Below are 18114 nucleotides of genomic sequence, written 5' to 3' on the forward strand. Positions count from 1 at the left end.
CAAACATCTCCATCTGTGTATGTGTGAAAGAGAGAGAAAAGGAAAGAGTGTGTTCACAATCATGACAGGTAAATCATGACTAGGATAAACAGTAAACAGGCAACCAGAATGACTTCCCAGCACTTACTCATCTGTTGTTTCCAGGACTCCAGATCATATACATTGTTGGAGGAGGTCATCAAGGTGAGGTGACCAGTGTGGCTGACTCGTGAGCTCCGTTCTCACCCTCTCATTCTCCTCGTTGTTCCCATAGGTGGAGCCTTTTCAAGGATGCAGCCTTGAGAGAGCAATGTGTTGTTGAGACCATCTGAAGGGTGTACGGGCCTGAACACAGTTAATTAAGGCTGGTATACAAACTTGTAAGATTCTAGCAGGTGGTTGTGGAGATCTACTCATTTTGCCGTGGCCTGAGACATAAGTAAGTTCCCTTGTTTTTTAAACGTGCCGCCTACCGATCTGGAGTGGTCTGCCTCTTTCTTTGGTCCCTCCTTCCTCTCCATGCATGGGGGCCAATTTGTGAACCAACATACATATTTTTTTTAATGTAGAAATATATGTATATATATTTGTAGAAAGTAATTTGCACAATGTTTTATTTATTCAAACATTTCAAGTCAGAAAACAAACATACATTATACATTTAATTAACAAATTTATTTTTATTTTAGTCACCGAATGTATAGATGAACATTTTAGGAGGGGACTTCCTTGGGGGTATGCTTACTGTGCAATATTTCTTGAAGCCATACTCACAACAATTTTAATGAGAATGTTAGAATCGAATCTTAATATGATAGTCTGTACTGGAAAAGAAGAGATGGAGCTCTTTATATATATCTTATCCCATTGTAAGATGGACATAGTTGCTTACTTTATTTCACTTTTGGGTTTCAAATTGTGTGTGTGTGTGTGTGTGTGTGTGTGTGTGTGTGTGTGTGTGTGTGGTGAGGGATTATTTGATATAGTCGAAATGATGTTACTCCTTTCAATATATCTTTGTCCTGTTCTACCTTATTATATCATGAATATTCTAAATAAAGTTTGTATTTATGAATGAAAATTTGAGACAGCTATTTATAAAATGTTCTATAAAAATGCTGACTTACATTTTCATTTCTCACTGTATTTTTATGGCATACAGTTTATATGATTGGTTAATTAGCAACAGAGTCAGTAAATGTATAACAATTTCCTATGTTCAAGGACGGCATTATGCCAAGCACTGGGAGATATAGAAATGATCTTAGGCATTATTTGTCCTCAAGATATATGATTAATATGGGAAAAATAAATGACTTAAAACAAAAATGGGACTGATTCCCAGTTTAAGGCATTACCATTTAAAAATCCCCCACCAATTTGTTCCTTAGCAGCGTGTATGTTTGTTTCCTATCCTATGGAAACAAGAAACTGATAATTATCAGTAAAGTCTTGGCAAACAAAATTCCTTCACAACAAGGTAAATATATAAACACAAAAAAGTTAAGAATTATAACCACAGAAGAAATTGTGTTCTCAAAGCCTTGGAATTAGAATCCTGTATTCTCACTGTAGACTCATGTTCCCAAAGGAGAAATAAGTCAAAGGTGTTCACTTGGGCTCATTGTCACTTTCACAGCTGGATTTTTAATTGAAATTCTTACTGAAATAATTGTAGATTCACAAGTACTTGTGAGAACTATTGTAGAGATATTCCATGTGCTTGTATACTTACCCAGTTCTTCCAGTGTTGACATTTTGAAAAACTATAGTATAACAACCAGGGTATTGACATTGGTGCAATTCAATGATTTCATTCGGATTTTCCCAGTTTACTTGTTCTTGTGTGTGTGAGTGTGTGTGTGTGTGTGTGTGTGTGTGTGTGTGCATGTGTAGTTCTATGCAATTTTATCGCATCTAGGTTTGTGTAACTACCAAGGCAGTCAAAATACTGGACAATTTCATCATCACAAGGATCCCTTGGATTTCAATTTTATAACCACATCCACTTCCCCAGCTCTTACTAACATCTGATAACCGCTCATGTGTCGTTGATTTCTAAAATTCAGTCATTTCAAAAATGTTATATATACTGAATCAAACAGCATATAACTTTAATTTTTTTTTCACTCAGCAAATTCCCTGCAGAGGCATCCAAATTGCAACATATATCAATAGTTCATTTCTTTTCATTGATAGATAATATTCCACACTACGTGCACTAAAGTTTGTTTAACCTTTCATCTGTTGAAGGAAATCTGGGCAGATTACAGCATTGGCTGCTACAAATAATGCTGCTATAAACACTCATGTACAGGTTTCTGTGTGTACACAAGTTTTTATTTCTCTGCCATAAATGCCCATGGGTGCAACTGCTGGGTCTTTTGGCAACAATGTTTATTTCTATAAGAAACTGCCAAAACTTTTTTCCAGAAGGGAAGTTTTACATTCCCATCAACAATGTATGAGTGACTCATTTTTTGTTCATGCTTGCTAGTATTTAGTGCTGTAACTTATTTTATAAGCCATTTTGATAAGTGTATAGTGCTATATCATTGTGCTATTAATTTACATTTCCCTGATGGCTAATGAAGTTGACCATGTGCTTATTTGACACTTTTCTCCTCTTCAGTGAAATGTTTCTTCATACCTTTTGCGTGCAATTTTCGAACTGGGTTATTTTTACTATTAAGTTCTGAGATTTCTTTATATAATCTAGATCTTTTTTTCGGGGGTGGTGGTCAGGTACGTGGTGTATTAGCTTCCTGTTGCAGCTATACCAAATTACCACAAACTTACTGACTTTTAAAACTATTCAAATATATCATCTCACATTTCAGAAGTTCAGAAGTCCAAAACGAGTGTTACAAGGCTAAATTCAAGATGTCAGCAGGGATGGCTCCTTCTGGAGTCTTACAGGGGGAAAACCTATTCCTTGACTCCTACAGGTTCAAGAGGACACCTTCACTTTTTGCATTGTGACTGCATCACTCCAATCTCTACTGCCATTATCATATCGTCTTCCCCCTGTCTGACCCTCCTTTATCCCTCTTATAACAACCCTTGATTACATTACTGCCCATAACCCCCCTCCCCATAATGCAAGATAATCTCCCCATCACAAATGCACAGTCCCTTTTGTCATGTAAGGTGACAGCCACAGGTCCTGGGATTAGGATACAGATATCTCTGTGAGGGAGGTTATTCATCGACCTCACAGAGTGTGCAAATGTTTTCTTCAAGTCTGAAGCTTGTTTTTTCATACTCTTTACATGGACCTTCAAGGAGCAAAACTTTTAATTTTGATTAAGTCCAATTTATCAATTTTCATTTTACGGATAATTCTTATAAATATAAGAATTCTGCCTTGTCTAGCTAGTGAATATTTTCTCTTATGTATTTTTCTAAGTGTTTTATAGTTTTACATTTACATTTAAGTCCATGATTCATTTTGAATTAATTTTGTATAAGGTGTAAGATTATATTTGAGGTTTATTATTTTGTCTATGAATGTACAACTGCTCCAGTATCATTTGTTGAAAGGTTTATCATGCCACTGTACCACTGAATTGCTTTTACACCTTTGTCAAAAATCAGTTAAACATATCTATGTGGTCTTATCTTTGGATTCTTTATTCTGTTCCATTGATACATGTGTCTGTCCTTCTGCCAATACCACAAAGTCTCTAGTTTTGTAGCTATATTGTACACCTAAATATTGGACAAAGTGATTCCTCTTTCTTTATTCTTCTTTGGCAGAATCGTTTTATCTATTCTAGAGCCTGTGCTATTCCACTGTAGAACAAACTGGTCTAAGCCTACAAAAAAAACACCAACACTGTGATTTAGATAGGAATTGCATTAAATGTATCATCAACTGGGAAGACTTGACATCTTTACTCTGTGGAGTATTCCAATCTGTGGCACAGTATGTTTGTTTATTTAGGTTTTTAAAAAATTTATTTCATCAGCATTTAGTAATTTACAGCACAAAGTTTCTATATATGTTTTGTTAAGTGTATATGTAATTATTTCATTTATTTGAGCAATTGTAAATGGTATGGTGCTTTTAATTTTGGTTTCCAAATATTCATTGTTTGTATTTAGAAACACAATTGATTTTACTAGTTGATCTTATATCCTTTGATGTTGCTGAAATCTCTCATCAGTTTTAGAAGTTTTGGATATTTGTATATAGGTGCCTTGGAATTTCTGTTCTAGACAATCATGTCCTCTGCAAATAGCAACAGTTTTGTTTTCCTTTTCAATCTATGTGCTCTTCTATCTTTTTACTGCCTTACTGCACTGGCTAGAACTTCTGGCACTATATTGCATAAGAGTGGTGAGAGTGGACATCCTTGCCTTGTTCCCAGTCTTAGGGAAATGTATTCAGTCTTTCACCATTAAGTGTGAACTTAGCTGTAGGGTATGTCAAACAAATTAAGCTGAGGTTATTTCCCCCTATTTCTAATTGGGTGAGCATTTTTATCATAAATATATGTTGCATTTTGTCAAATACTTTTTGTTCATCAATGGTTATGATCATCTGGTATTTCAATTTTGGTTTGACTTACTTTTGAATGTTGGATAACTAAGAAAAACCCTGCTAGATTAGAGTGCATAATTCTTTTAAATTTCAAATTCAACTTGTTCATTGCTAGTATATAGAAAAGTAATTGACTTTTGTATATTAGAGTATCCTTTAGCCTTGGTATAATAGCTTATTAGTTACAGGAGGTTTTTTCTGGTCAGTTCGTTCAGATTTTCTACATAGATGATCATGTCATCTGTGAACAAAGACACTTTTATGTTTTTCTTCCTAATCTACATTCTTTCATTTCCCTTTCTTGCCTTATTGCATTAGGTAGAACTTCCAACATGATATGGAGAAAAATCCGCGTGGAGACATTCTTACCGATAGCTGATCTTAAGTGAGAAAGTTTCTCACCATTTAGTATGATGTTAGCTGTAGGTGTTTTTGTAGATACGCTTTAACACATTGAGGAAGTTCTCCTCTATTCCTAGTTTACTGAGAGTTTTTGTCATGAATGAGTATTGGATTTTGTCCAATGCTCTTTCAGCATGCATTGTTAAGATTATGTGATTTATATTTTTAACCTTTTTATGTGATGGATTACATCAATTGATTTTTGAATGTTTAACCAGATTTGCATATGTTGGATAAATCTCATTTAGTCATGGTATATAATTCTTTTTATAAATTATTGGGCTCAATTTGCTAATATTTTACTTAGGATTTTTATATTTATGCAAGATATTGGTTTATAGTTTTCTTTTCTTGTAATTTCTTTGTCTGTTTTTGGTGTTAGGGTAACGCTGGCCTCATAGAATGAGTTAGAATGTATTCCTTCTGCTTCTATCTTCTAAAAGAAATTGCAGAGAATTGCTATAATTCTTCCTTAAATGTTTGGTAGTATCCATCAATGAACCCATCTGAGCCTGGTGCTTTCTGTTTTGGAAGGTTATTATTAATTCAAGTTTGTTCTTTTCTTTAAAATTAAAAAGACTTTTTTTGGGCTGCGTTGGGTCTTGTTGTAGCATGCAGGATCTTCATTGAGGCATGCGGGATCTTTCATCGCAGCATGGGCTCTTCGTTGTGGCATGTGGGCTTCTCTCTAGTTGTGGTGTGCAGATTTTTTCTCTCTAGTTGTGGCACATGGGCTCCAGGGTGCATGGGCTCTGTAGTTTGTGGCATGTGGGCTCTCTTGTTGAAGCGTGCAAGCTCAGTAGTTGCAACACACAGGCTTAGTTGCCCCGCAGCACATGGGATCTTAGTTCTCTTACCAGGGATTGAAACTGAGTCCCCTGCATTAGAAGGTGGATTCTTTACCACTGGACAACCAGGGAAGTCCTTCAAGTTTGTTAATAGATATAGGCCTATTCAGATTGCCTAGTTCTTCTTGCACGAGTTTTGGCAGATTGTGTCTTTTAAGGAATTGGTCCATTTCACCTAAGTTATCTAGTATGTGGGCATAGATTGTTCACAGTATGCCTTTATTATCCTTTTAATGTTCATGGGACCTGTAATAATATATACTCTTTCATTTCTGATATTGGTAATTTGTGCCCTCTCTTTTCTTAGTTAGCTTAGCTAGAGGCTTATCAATTTTATTAATCTTTTCAAAGAACCAACTTTTGATATCATTGATTGTCTCTATTAATTTCTTGTTTTTAATTTCATTGATTTCTGCTCTAATTTTTATTTCTTTTCTTCTGCTTACTTTGAAATTAATTTGCTCTTATTTTTCTAGTGTCCTTAGATAGAAATTTAGATGATTGATTTCATATCTTTCTTTGTCCCTAATATATGTATTCATTTAATGTTACACATTTTTCTCTAAGCATTGCTTTCACTGCATCACACAAACTTGGATAAATTCTGTTTCATTTTCATTTAGTTCAAAACATTGTAAAATTTCTCCTGAGATTTCTTTTATGATCCATGTATTGTTTGGAAGTATGTTGCTTAATCTCCGTGTATTTGGGAATTTTCCAGTTACCTTTCTGTTATTAATTACTGGCTTAATTCCATTGTTGTCTGAGAGCAGACAGTATATTATTCCTATTGTTAAAAATTTGTTAATGTGCATTTTTTATGTTCCAGAATGTGATCTATCTTAGTGAAGTTCAATGTGAACTTGATAAGAGAGTGTATTCTGCTATTCTTGGATGAAGTAATCTACAGATGTCCACTGTATCCAATTAATTAGAGTTGTGGAGTTCAGCTACGTCATCACTGATTTTCTGCCCACTGGATCTCTCCTTTTTTTTGATAAGGGGGTGTTGAAGTCTCCAACTCTGATAATGGATTATCTATTTTTCTTTGCAATTATATTTGTTTTTGCCTCACATAGTCTGACACTTTGTCAGATGCATACATGTTAAGGATTATGTCTTCTTAGAGAACTGACCCATTTATCATTATGCAATGCCCTTCTTTATCTCTGATGGCTTTCCTTGCTTTGAAGTCTGCTCTGTCTGAAATGAATTTAACTACTCCTGCTTTCTTTTGGTTAGTATTAGCATGGTATATTTTCCTCCATCCATTTACTTTTCATCTATATTTGTCTTTATATGTAAAGTAGATTTCTTTTAAGACAATATATATTTGGATTGTGTTTTTTGATCCATTCTGACAATCTCTTTTAATCAGTGCACATAGACCATTAACATTCAAAGTGACTATTGATATAGTCAGATTAATATCCCTCCCTCCATCCCTTGTAGCATTGCTATAATTCATTTCACCTAAACATATATATATATATATATATATATACACACACACAAGATATATACATAAGTATATAATTGAATACATTGTTGCTATTATTATTTTGAGTGAACTTTATCTGTTAGATCTATTACAAATAAGAAAAATGTTTTCATTTAACCTTCACTGTTTTGAGGGTCTTTATGTAGGTCCAAGTTTCTTATGTATATTATTTTTCTTTTCTCTAAAGGACTTTTAAAAATGTTTTTGTAAAGCAGATCTGATGGCAAAAATTCCCTCAATTTTTGTTTGTCTGAAAAAGTCTTTATTTCTCCTTTACTTCTGAATGATAATTTCATAGGGTACAGAGTTCTAGGTTGGTGGGGTTTTTTTCCCTCTCAACAGCATAAAATTTTCATTCCACTCTCTTCTTGCTTTCATGAAGTTAAATGTAATTCTTATCTTTGTTCTTCTACAGGTAGGATTCCCCCCACTCCCTGCTCCCCCTGCATCTTTCAGGATTGTTTATTTTTGATTTTCTGTTTTGAAAATGATATGTTGAGGGTAGTGTTTTGGCTTTTATCCTGCTAAGTGTTCTCTGAGATTCCTGGATCTGTGGTTTGGTGTCTGACATTAACTTGAGGAAATCCTCAGTCATTATTGTTTTTCTCTGTCTTCTCTCCGATATTCCTATTATGCATATGTTACACATTTTGTAATTGCCCCACAGTCCTTGGCTATTCTGTTCTGTGTTTTTCCATCTTTGTTCCCTTTGCTTTTTGGTTTTTGAGAATTCTATTGATATCCTCTAGGTCAGAGATTCTTTTCTCATCCATGTCCAGCCCACTAATAAAAAGACTAAAAGTCTATTAAGAAATCAAAGGCATGTTCATTTCTGTTACAGTGTTTTTGATCTCTAGCACTTCTTTTGGCTCTTTTTTTTTAAGATTTCCATCTCTCTGCTTACATTGCCTGTCTGTACTTGCATGCTTAGAGCTCTTAGCATATTAATTATAGTTGTTTTACATTTCCAGTCTGATAATCCCAACATCCCTGTCATGTCTTGTTCTGATGCTTGCTCTATCCTTTCAAATTATGGTTTTTGAATTTTAGTATGCCTAGTCATTTTTTGTTGATATCCAGACCTGTTTTATTGGTTAAAAAGAACTGCTACACATAGATTTTTAGTGTGTGGTATAAGCTGTGGGGGAAAGGGAAGTGTTCTATAATCCTATGATTAGATCTCCGTCTTTTAGTGAGCCTATGTGTCCAGACTATGAACTTCACAAGTGTTTCTCTCTTTTTTTAGCTTCCCATTTAGGTGGTACAGGATGGCTAAAGTGAGCTGGAGTTGGGTGTTTCTTTTCCCCTAGGTCAATTTGGCTCGATACTACTCCAGCAGGCCAGACTCTGGTTAACTAGCTTCCCGTTAGGGCAGGTCTTGTTAAGAAGAAATGCTCTGGCATATTTCAAAGTGGTTTCTTTTCGCCTCCCCCTGCTGGAAGCTCAAGAGGATTTTTTTCCCCAGTATTTACTGTGGAAAGCTGATTGAGCTTCTGGATGTAAATCTTACATATATTATGGGGACCTCGTTAAAACTAGGCTCCCCTGAAGTTTTAAACTTTCAGTTTTCCACACATTGCCTTTAGCAATTCATCAATTACAGAGCAGGTTTCCCTGGTTTTTGTTCACGGGGTGATTTTTCCTAGTGATTCTCTGCTCTGATAAGCTGTGACTCCCTGTATTTGCCTATCTCTTTAGGGCAGTGATTTGCCTTGTGTCCCTCCTTTTCTGTAGGGTCCAAGAAGAGATGGTTTTTCAGTCTGTTCAGCTTTCAGTTGTTTTAGGATGGAGTGTCGACTTCCAAACTCCTTACATGTGGAACCGGCTAATTTTTTAATATGTTGTTAAAAACAGTTTACTAATATGTTGTTGAGCATTTTATGTCTAAGTTCATAGAATATAGTGGTGTGTAATTATCTTCTATAGTACTCTTTTTTTTTTTTTTGGTTCCAGTACCAGAGACTTATGAAGATATTACAATGTAAGAAAAAACAGATAAGTCAGGTAAGTCAAAATGTATGTTATAATCTCAAATTTCTAAATATAAAGGCATATCTAAACATGCACAGAGAGAAAGGAAATATACTAGAAATATTAAGACATTATTTCTAGATGAAAGATAACAGACAATTTTTATTTTTTTTCTCCTATATTTTTCTGTAACTTCCAAATTTCCTGCAGTGTGTATTTTGCACATGTTTGTATTATTATCTGAAAACAAATAGGAAACAAGATGAACGGATATAATTTTTTTGTTGGGGGGAGGAGGTGGAATGTATGAGGGAACATGGCCAGTGCTATTACGAGTACATTATAAAAACTTCTGTTTTCAGATATTACCCTTTCAAAAGGAGTATCCAGGAGAGAGGGATTCATGTAACTCTATCCTTCTTTGTAGTGTCAGGGTAACTTGAAGCAACTGAAACTAACAAACAGGCAAACAAAATTAAAAAAAAAAAGAAAAGAAGAAAAGGCTTTCTGATTTAAAGAGCACAGCCACTGAAGTACCGTGTCATTCCAGGGGAAACTTAGCTCTTGCCCTTGGAAGTTTCTGACTCAAATGCATGCATAAGACACCATTGATGAAACAGATATAAAGGCCTGAAAACAATTACCCTTCAAAAATTTTTCTCTTGTCCTACATTCTTTCTTGTCTCCTTCCCTACTTCCCCTACATAAAAATAGTATGTCTAAAAAATATAAATAATTATTTTCCAATCATAGACTGGTAATATGTAAGACTAATCCACATAGTTCAGGACATGGCTATTGCAATCTCAGGATCAATTTATCCAAAATTTCAAACCTCAATATCACAAGCAGCACCAGAAACAGAAATATGTCTTTGTTATCTTGCATGTATCAGATGCCAATTTGGATTGGCCTAAATGTGAAGGCAACTTAATGGAAATAGAAGGATGCAAAGATAGTCACGGAGTTCACAGAACAAGTGAAAAATTAAAGCTCAGTAAGGACTAAAAATAGAGAAACATTAATGATATCAGCAGAAGGAATAAATAAAACATCTCTAGTCCTCTGATATTTGCTTTATTAAAAAACCTGTCTCCTTGTCTCTCTTAAAGCCCTGGGGTGGGAGGAGGTGTGCAGAGGGGTGACAGAGAGGGAGAAATTTAATTGTGCCAACTCATGTGAAGTATCCACTTTTTGTCTTGTGGACAAATAAAAACCTGACTGCTGAGGACATAGTTGGGGGGTAAGCTGGGCAGTTATAATTACTCCACTGTACGTTTTATCTCTCAGTTGCTCAACTTATATATACTTCTCTTATACACAATTCAAAAACTTCTCCCTAGGGCTTCTCTGGTGGCGCAGTGGTTGAGAGTCTGCCTGCCAATGCAGGGGACATGGGTTCATGCCCCGGTCCAGGAAGATCCCACATGCCGTGGAGTGGCTGGGCCCGTGAGCCATGGCCACTGAGCCTGTGCTCCGCAACGGGAGAGGCCACAACAGTGAGAGTCCTGCGTACTGCAAAAAAAAAAAACCAAAAAAACAAAAACTTCTCCCACATGACATATGTTCATTGTCATACATAATACTATAAATGCACTCATAATCTCCTAAATGGAGATATTCTGAAGTCTCATCCAGCTTCTACATTTAAAGAACATTCCATGCAATAGCAGCAGAATACACATTCTTCTCAAGCTCATATGGAAAATTTTCCAGGATAGATCATATATCAGGCTGCTAAACAAGTATTAATACACTTAAGAAGACTGAAATCATATCAAGAATCTTTTCTGACCACAATGGTATAAAGCTAGAAATCAATTACAAGAATAAAATCAGAAAATTTCCAAATTGTAGATTAAACAATATGCTCCTAAGCAACCAATGGGCCAAAGAAGAAATCAAAAGAGAAATAGGAAAAATATGAGACGAATGCAAATGGAAATTTATGAATACAGCAAGAGCAGTTCTAAGAGGAAAGTTTACAGTGATAAACTCCTACATTAGGGAAAAAAAGCCCACAAGGGTATAAAATAAACAACCTAAATTTACACTTAAAGAAACCAGAAAAAGAAAAACAAAATTAGCATAAGAAAGCTAGCACAAGGAAGCAAATAACAAAGATCAGAGCAGAAATAAATGCAACAGAGACTAAAGTGACAATAGAAGTCTTCTGGGTCTAAACTCTTTTGTTGGGAGGTTTCTGATTACAGATTCAATCTCCTTACTAGTAATCCATCTGTTCAGATTTTCCATTTCTTCATGATTCAGTGTTGGTAGATTGTATGTTTCTAGGAATTTATCCATTTCTTCTACGTCGTCCATTTTGTTGCATATAATTGTTCATAGCAATCGCTTATGATCCCTGTATCATTTGTAACGTCTTCTCTTTCATTTCTGATTTTATTTATTTGAATCCTTTCTCTTTGTTTCTCCAGGAGTCTGGCTAAAGGTTTGTCAATTTTGTTTGTCTTTTCAAAATCAAGCTCTTAGTTTCGTTGATCTTTTCTATTGCCTTTTAGTGTCTATTTCATTTATTTCCCCCTTGCTCTTTATTTCCTTCCTTCTATTTCCCTTGATTGGGAATTTTCAAACATGAGACTATATTCACAGAAAAGTAATTTCTCAGTTATAGACTTGAGATAACACACAATTCTTTCTTCCTTGTCCTCTCATTTCCCCAAAGCTTAAAGGGCATAAGTATGTGTTTTTAAGAATGGACTCACTGATGTTGGTATTAAGAGGCCATATTAATATTAATAGTTCAATATATTTAAATTTATCCATTTTGATTCATAATTTCTTTTGCATTTGGAGTTTGAGTCTTGATGCCACAGTTTGGATATGAAAGCCAATGAAACTTTATCCTGCCTCCTTAAATATTCCCACTGGATCAAGGAAATTACAACTTTTAGGCAAATTGGAAAACAAGAATCTATTTTAGAGTTGTCAAATTATTGAACTTTATTGACAGTAAACTAATAAAGCCCAAAACATCTTAATCATGTGAACAAGTTATAGGAAGTTAAGAAATAAGGCAATAAAAATTAATCCATAGTACATAATCAAAATATCCCATACAGGTGCCACAGATATCAAAAATATTACAAAGGACAAAATATCAAAGTACCAAAGAGTCAAACACAGGCTACCATGTCCTAAATTTATGCAATAGCCTCCTAACTAGTTTCCCTATATTCGCAGTGCCCTGCTAAATAAAGTATTTCATGCAATATAATTGAGTGGTTTTTAAAAAATATAAACCTGAACATATCATTCCCTGCTTAAATAAGGGCAGGAAGGGCATTTTCAAATGGAAAATAAATCATAAACTTAAAAAGAAAAGATTACCTATGAGTGTAGAAGGAATAAAGTGGATTATACAGGACTTGAATATACTTTACTTCGTAATTTTTTTTTTTTTTTTTTTTTTTGCCATAGGTGGGCCTTGCACTGTTGTGGCCTCTCCCATTGTGGGGCACAGGCTCCAGACACGCAGGCTCAGTGGCCATGGCTCACGGGCCCAACCGCTCCGCGGCATGTGGGATCTTCCCAGACCGGGGCACGAACCCATGTCCCCTGCATCGGCAGGCGGACTCCCAACCACTGCACCACCAGGGAAGCCCATTACTTTGTAATTTTAACTTTCAGACCATGTAAATACTTCACATATTAATAATTCAATTTTACATTTAATATCCCCTAAATGAAATAGAAAAACAAACTTATAAGCTTAACTCTATGTTTAACAGAATAACCATACAAGGAGGAATTATTCAAATTGTATAATTATATTTAAAGTAGTTATTTGATTTTACATCACTAATGGGATATATGCTACAGACAAAAGAACTCAGTAAAAATCAGTAATCACATTGTTAGTAGTAGTGTTAATATGATTGCTATGAAATTGTTAGGGTATATTCTAGAAACAATAAAAGGAATTGTATTGGTATCATTAACAAATAGTATGTCATCACGGGTGAAAGAAGATACAAATGAGAGTCAGTATAATTTGTGTAGTGCTGAACTTGACTTGAAAGTATAAGAATAAACTCAAGACATATTTTATACTACAAAAAAAAAACCCTTGAACTATATTTTTAAAAAGGCCTAGCAACAATGATCAATGATCAATCCTGTGGAATGAGTAACTTTTAGTATCTAAAGTTTGGCTTTCAAATGCTATTCCCTATAAAACTATATGGCTCTCTTTGGACAAACGGTTAATTTCAGACCTGAGCATGAAATATGCAAGATAGATCTGAACCATCAGATCATATCAGAAAGCTATAAAGTTAAAAAAGACTATTAAATCATGGCAGAAGGACTCAGAAGGCAAACTACTGGCAAAAGATGGGACCACTTGAATTTCCATAATAATTATAATTACAATGGACTCAATCATAAAATATATTTAAATCCATGAGTTCATGATGATATTCAAAAACACTTTGGCTACTTGTGGAAGATGTTAGGAACCAACTTACCAGCTGAAAATATTTAAGAAAAGGGGACGAATCAAACATTCACCTTATTGCTTCTATACAAACTGTATCTTATGATAAAAAAATTCTTAAAGGGATAATTTTATATTTGTAGAAATATTCCACCTCATTAATGAAGAAGAAATGATAGGATTTTATATTTTACAACTCTATGAAACTTATTAAATTAATGGATGTAAGTAATAATCATTATAAGCTGGTAATATTTCTTAAAATGGGATCACAAACATTATGTGATTCTTGAATAAAGTTCACACAGCACAACTGTGAAAAAGAAGAAAAGAAGAAGAAGGAGAAGGAGAAGAAGGGGAAGAAGAATCTGATCAAGTTTATGAATCTAAAGCAATTTACAGATAACACAATGAAAATGTAAATATTTAATGTACTTTAATATACCCCATGGGAGTACGATCAGCAAACTCTAGACTGTAGCAAATTCTATAGGATTATATATTTTATTCAAAAACAACAACAGAAAAAGATATGAGAGGAGAAGTGAGGAGAGGAGAGGGAGGCAAGGAAAGGAAACATAGTTGAAAAGAGTCTTAAGAGAAATATCAAAAACTATGATCTATTGATCTTCTCTAAATTCTGTTTTAAGCAAACTATAGAATATTTTTAAAAAATTGACAGTCAGGAAAACATGACTACAAGGTGGCTAGTTGGACACAGTGAGAAATTGTTATTTTTAAAAATAATTGATAATAGTTATTTGTAAAGTGTCTTCTTTATAATTTATATATAATAAAATACATGCAGATGAAAGTATGTGGCATTTGCTTCAAAATAATTCAGGCTGGGGAAAGTGGGCGGAGTATTGATAAAACAAGATTGACTGTGTTGTTAGTTGTTGAAGCTGGAAATGGATATGTAGGATTCATTATATTACTCTTTCCACTTTGTATATCTCTGAAAATTTTTATAATAAGAAACGTAAAAAGTTTTTGAACACAAAACACAAATGGAAAATGGAAAATGTTGATGTCACTGAAGCTCCTTTAAACAATATATCGTTAATGTGTGGCAAACTTTTGAATCTTTCTAGTCTTATATATATTTTTGTTAAAGGCAAACTGTGACATTAAAAATTGGGTGTCTGCACTGTAGTTTACATTAAAGATATTCTTAAGTATATCTTACAAGAGAGTGGTGAGAAAAATTATAATCGCTGTTTAGTGTCCTAGCATCTTTGATTAACCATCTCTATGAAAGTATATATTAGCCCAGGAAGAGTCCCAAGAGAACAAAGCAAGGCAAGCACCACTAAAAAATATCAGAGGAGGCAGGAAGTTGTGTTAAGTAGGCAACAAACTCATGGAAAGGTTTTGTGACTCTATCTAGCTATCTATGTAAATACCTATCTATCTATGTCTGCCGGTTTTAGAATTTACTTCAGAATATAGAAGGCAGTCCAAATGATGCATATTAAAATAATTATTTGAATTGAACACAAAATTAGACTCTTTCTGATGGAACGTAAATCTCACTTGGTTCATTGTAGTTATGGTAAGAATTGGCTTTTCTAATCAGTTTGTATCCCATAACTTGAGTTAAATATACGTGTCAAGATTTTGATGGAAATATGTTTAAAGCACATGGTAAGATAAATGCAGTTTGTTTAAAAACTGCATTGGCAAAAGGATCGTAAAATTTGCAATATTTTAATTTTTCCAACATTTTCTGACCGTACTGGGCTAAATAAAATGCCTCTAACTGAAAAGGTGGTGAGTTTCATCAATAATCATTGCTGTGGGCTTCCCTGGTGGCGCAGTGGTTGAGAATCCGCCTGCCGATGCAGGGGACACGGGTTCGTGCCCCGGTCCGGGAAGATCCCACATGCCGCAGAGCGGCTGGGCCCGTGAGCCATGGCCGCTGAGCCTGCGCGTCCGGAGCCTGCGCTCCGCAATGGGAGAGGCCACAACAGTGAGAGGCCCGCGTACCACAAAAAAAAAGAATAATAATAATAATCATTGCTGAATCTTTTGAAAAGATTTTCGGAAACTGAGAAAGTAAATGACCATGGTGACTGCCTAACAAATCATCTTGCCATTTAGGCAGATTTTAATTCTTTGCTTTTAGTTAAACCTGAAGGAGCTTTTAGATCAATAAGAATAATTTTTATGATGGACCACTATATGATTTTAGGTATATAGCTAAGAGCAGGGGTCCCCAACCCCTGGAACCAGGCTGCACAGCAGGAGATGGGTGGTGAAGTAAGCAAAGCTTCATCTGTATTTCAGCCTCTCCCCATCGCTCCCATTACCGCCTGAGCTCCGCCTCCTGTCAGCATTATGGTGAGTTGTATAATTATTTCATTATATATTACAATGTAATAAAAAGAGAAATAAAGTGCACAATACATGTAATGCGCTTGAATTATCCCCAAACCATCCACCCCCACACCGCCCACTCTGTGGAAAAATTGTCTTCCATGAAACTGGTCCCTGGTGCCAAAAAGGTTGGGGACCGCTAAAGAGGACATAAAACAGATGCATTATTAAATGGCTAAACTCTTCCATTTCAATCTAAATCTTATAAGAAAAAGTATTTGTAAATCTGATACCCATGAAAACAAATAATACAGAAGTCATGCTGAACACTGCTTCCTTCTAACTAAAGTATTCATTTGTGTATAAATAAAACAGTTTTGAAACGTCCAGCTTACTACATTAACATACTTTTTCCAATGTTTTATTTTTTCATAATTAATTATCAAAACTGATCATATACTTTTTATCAATTGTTTAATTAAATAATCATCATGATTTTAATCCTGTAGACATTTTCACAATTTCTTTCAAAATTCAGAGACTTAAAAACACACAGACACACATAACACACATTTAAACTGCAGAAATGTGTGATCTGTGATTGTCTTTCAAACTTAAAAATATATTACATTAAAATTAAATTATGTTGTAAAAGTGAAATTGAGGGCTTCCCTGGTGGCACAGTGGTTGAGAATCCGCCTGCCGATGCAGGAGACACGGGTTCGTGCCCTGGTCCGGGAAGATCCCACATGCCGTGGAGCGACTAAGCCCGTGAGCCATGGCCGCTAGGCCTGTGCGTCCGGAGCCTGTGCTCCACAGCGGGAGAGGCCACAACAGTGAGAGGCCCGCATACCGCAAAAAAAAAAAAAAAAAAAAAAAAAAAAAGTGAAATTGAAATACACAAATATAAAAAATTAATGTAACTTTTGACTATAACAATCTTTTACTATAATGTAATTTTAACGGACTGAGGTGTAAATTTAATGCTATAGTCTTTATATTTAGTTATATACAATTAAAAAGTATTATAACAGTGTGAATTTAGAATGTCAATATTTATAATACACATAAATTATATCACTTGCTACAATTAAGTTATGAAAAACTTTTAGGTGTCAATTAAAAATTTGCAAGGATTATGTAATTCTTAAAAACTTATTTTAAAGGTGTCAGACTAAAAAACTTTGAAAACTGCTACTAAATAACCCAAATCCATATTAGTGAGGGGATTAAATAAAGTGCCTCAGTGTTGTCAAATTATGGAGAGATTTCAATTACATTCACCAAAGGTGGCCCCATCAGGGCCTCCCTCTGTTACTTAATTTCTACCCCTCTGTGGCTTTTTCTTGTAACCAAGCCTTGTTGCATTTATGACTAGTGATTTCCTGCCACCTGAGGAAAACCTGTACCATACTCACAGATGCTTTCCCAAGCAACAGAGATTTCCCACCTTTCTGTCTCTGTGAAACTCAGTTAGAATTCATGCTCTGGTGATAATCAGGCTTGCTCTTATTTGACTCACTTGAGGCTATAAAATCTACCACAAGTGATGATTTCTCTGATTTTTTTTACAGTTTCCTGAACTACCTTGGTCCCACTCTAATAATTGGGGTTTGGATTCACCGAGGTCGTGGTTACCCCAATCACCTAAAAGCCCCAATCCCTGAGCTTTATAGTGCACTACAGCAAGGCCCAGGGAATTGATAATTAGAGCAAGAAATTTTAATTTTCTCTTGGAAGGCTTTATCTTATATGAATCTAATAGTTTCCTCATCAAACTGTACTCATTCTATCTTTATTGCATTATCTACAATGTATTCAACAAAGGATGGTCCAGTCAGAGTCAGATCAGAGAAGATGATTTATGGTAGAGAGGAAAGCAAATAAAAGTTTTCTAACAGAAGGACCTGCAAAGTTGCTGGCAATGCAGCCAGGCAGCATGTGAGCAAAATGTTCAAGGAAATATTTTATTTTTATTTATGTTGGCTATGAAATAAATATTGCAAGGTTGAATCAGTGGATATTATATGTCAGGCACTATTTCCTCCTGCACCCAATCACTGCAGAGCTGTCAAAAGCAAAGTGTGCA

The sequence above is a fragment of the Kogia breviceps genome, chromosome 6, assembly GCF_026419965.1.
Source record: "Kogia breviceps isolate mKogBre1 chromosome 6, mKogBre1 haplotype 1, whole genome shotgun sequence".
NCBI lineage: Eukaryota > Metazoa > Chordata > Mammalia > Artiodactyla > Physeteridae > Kogia > Kogia breviceps.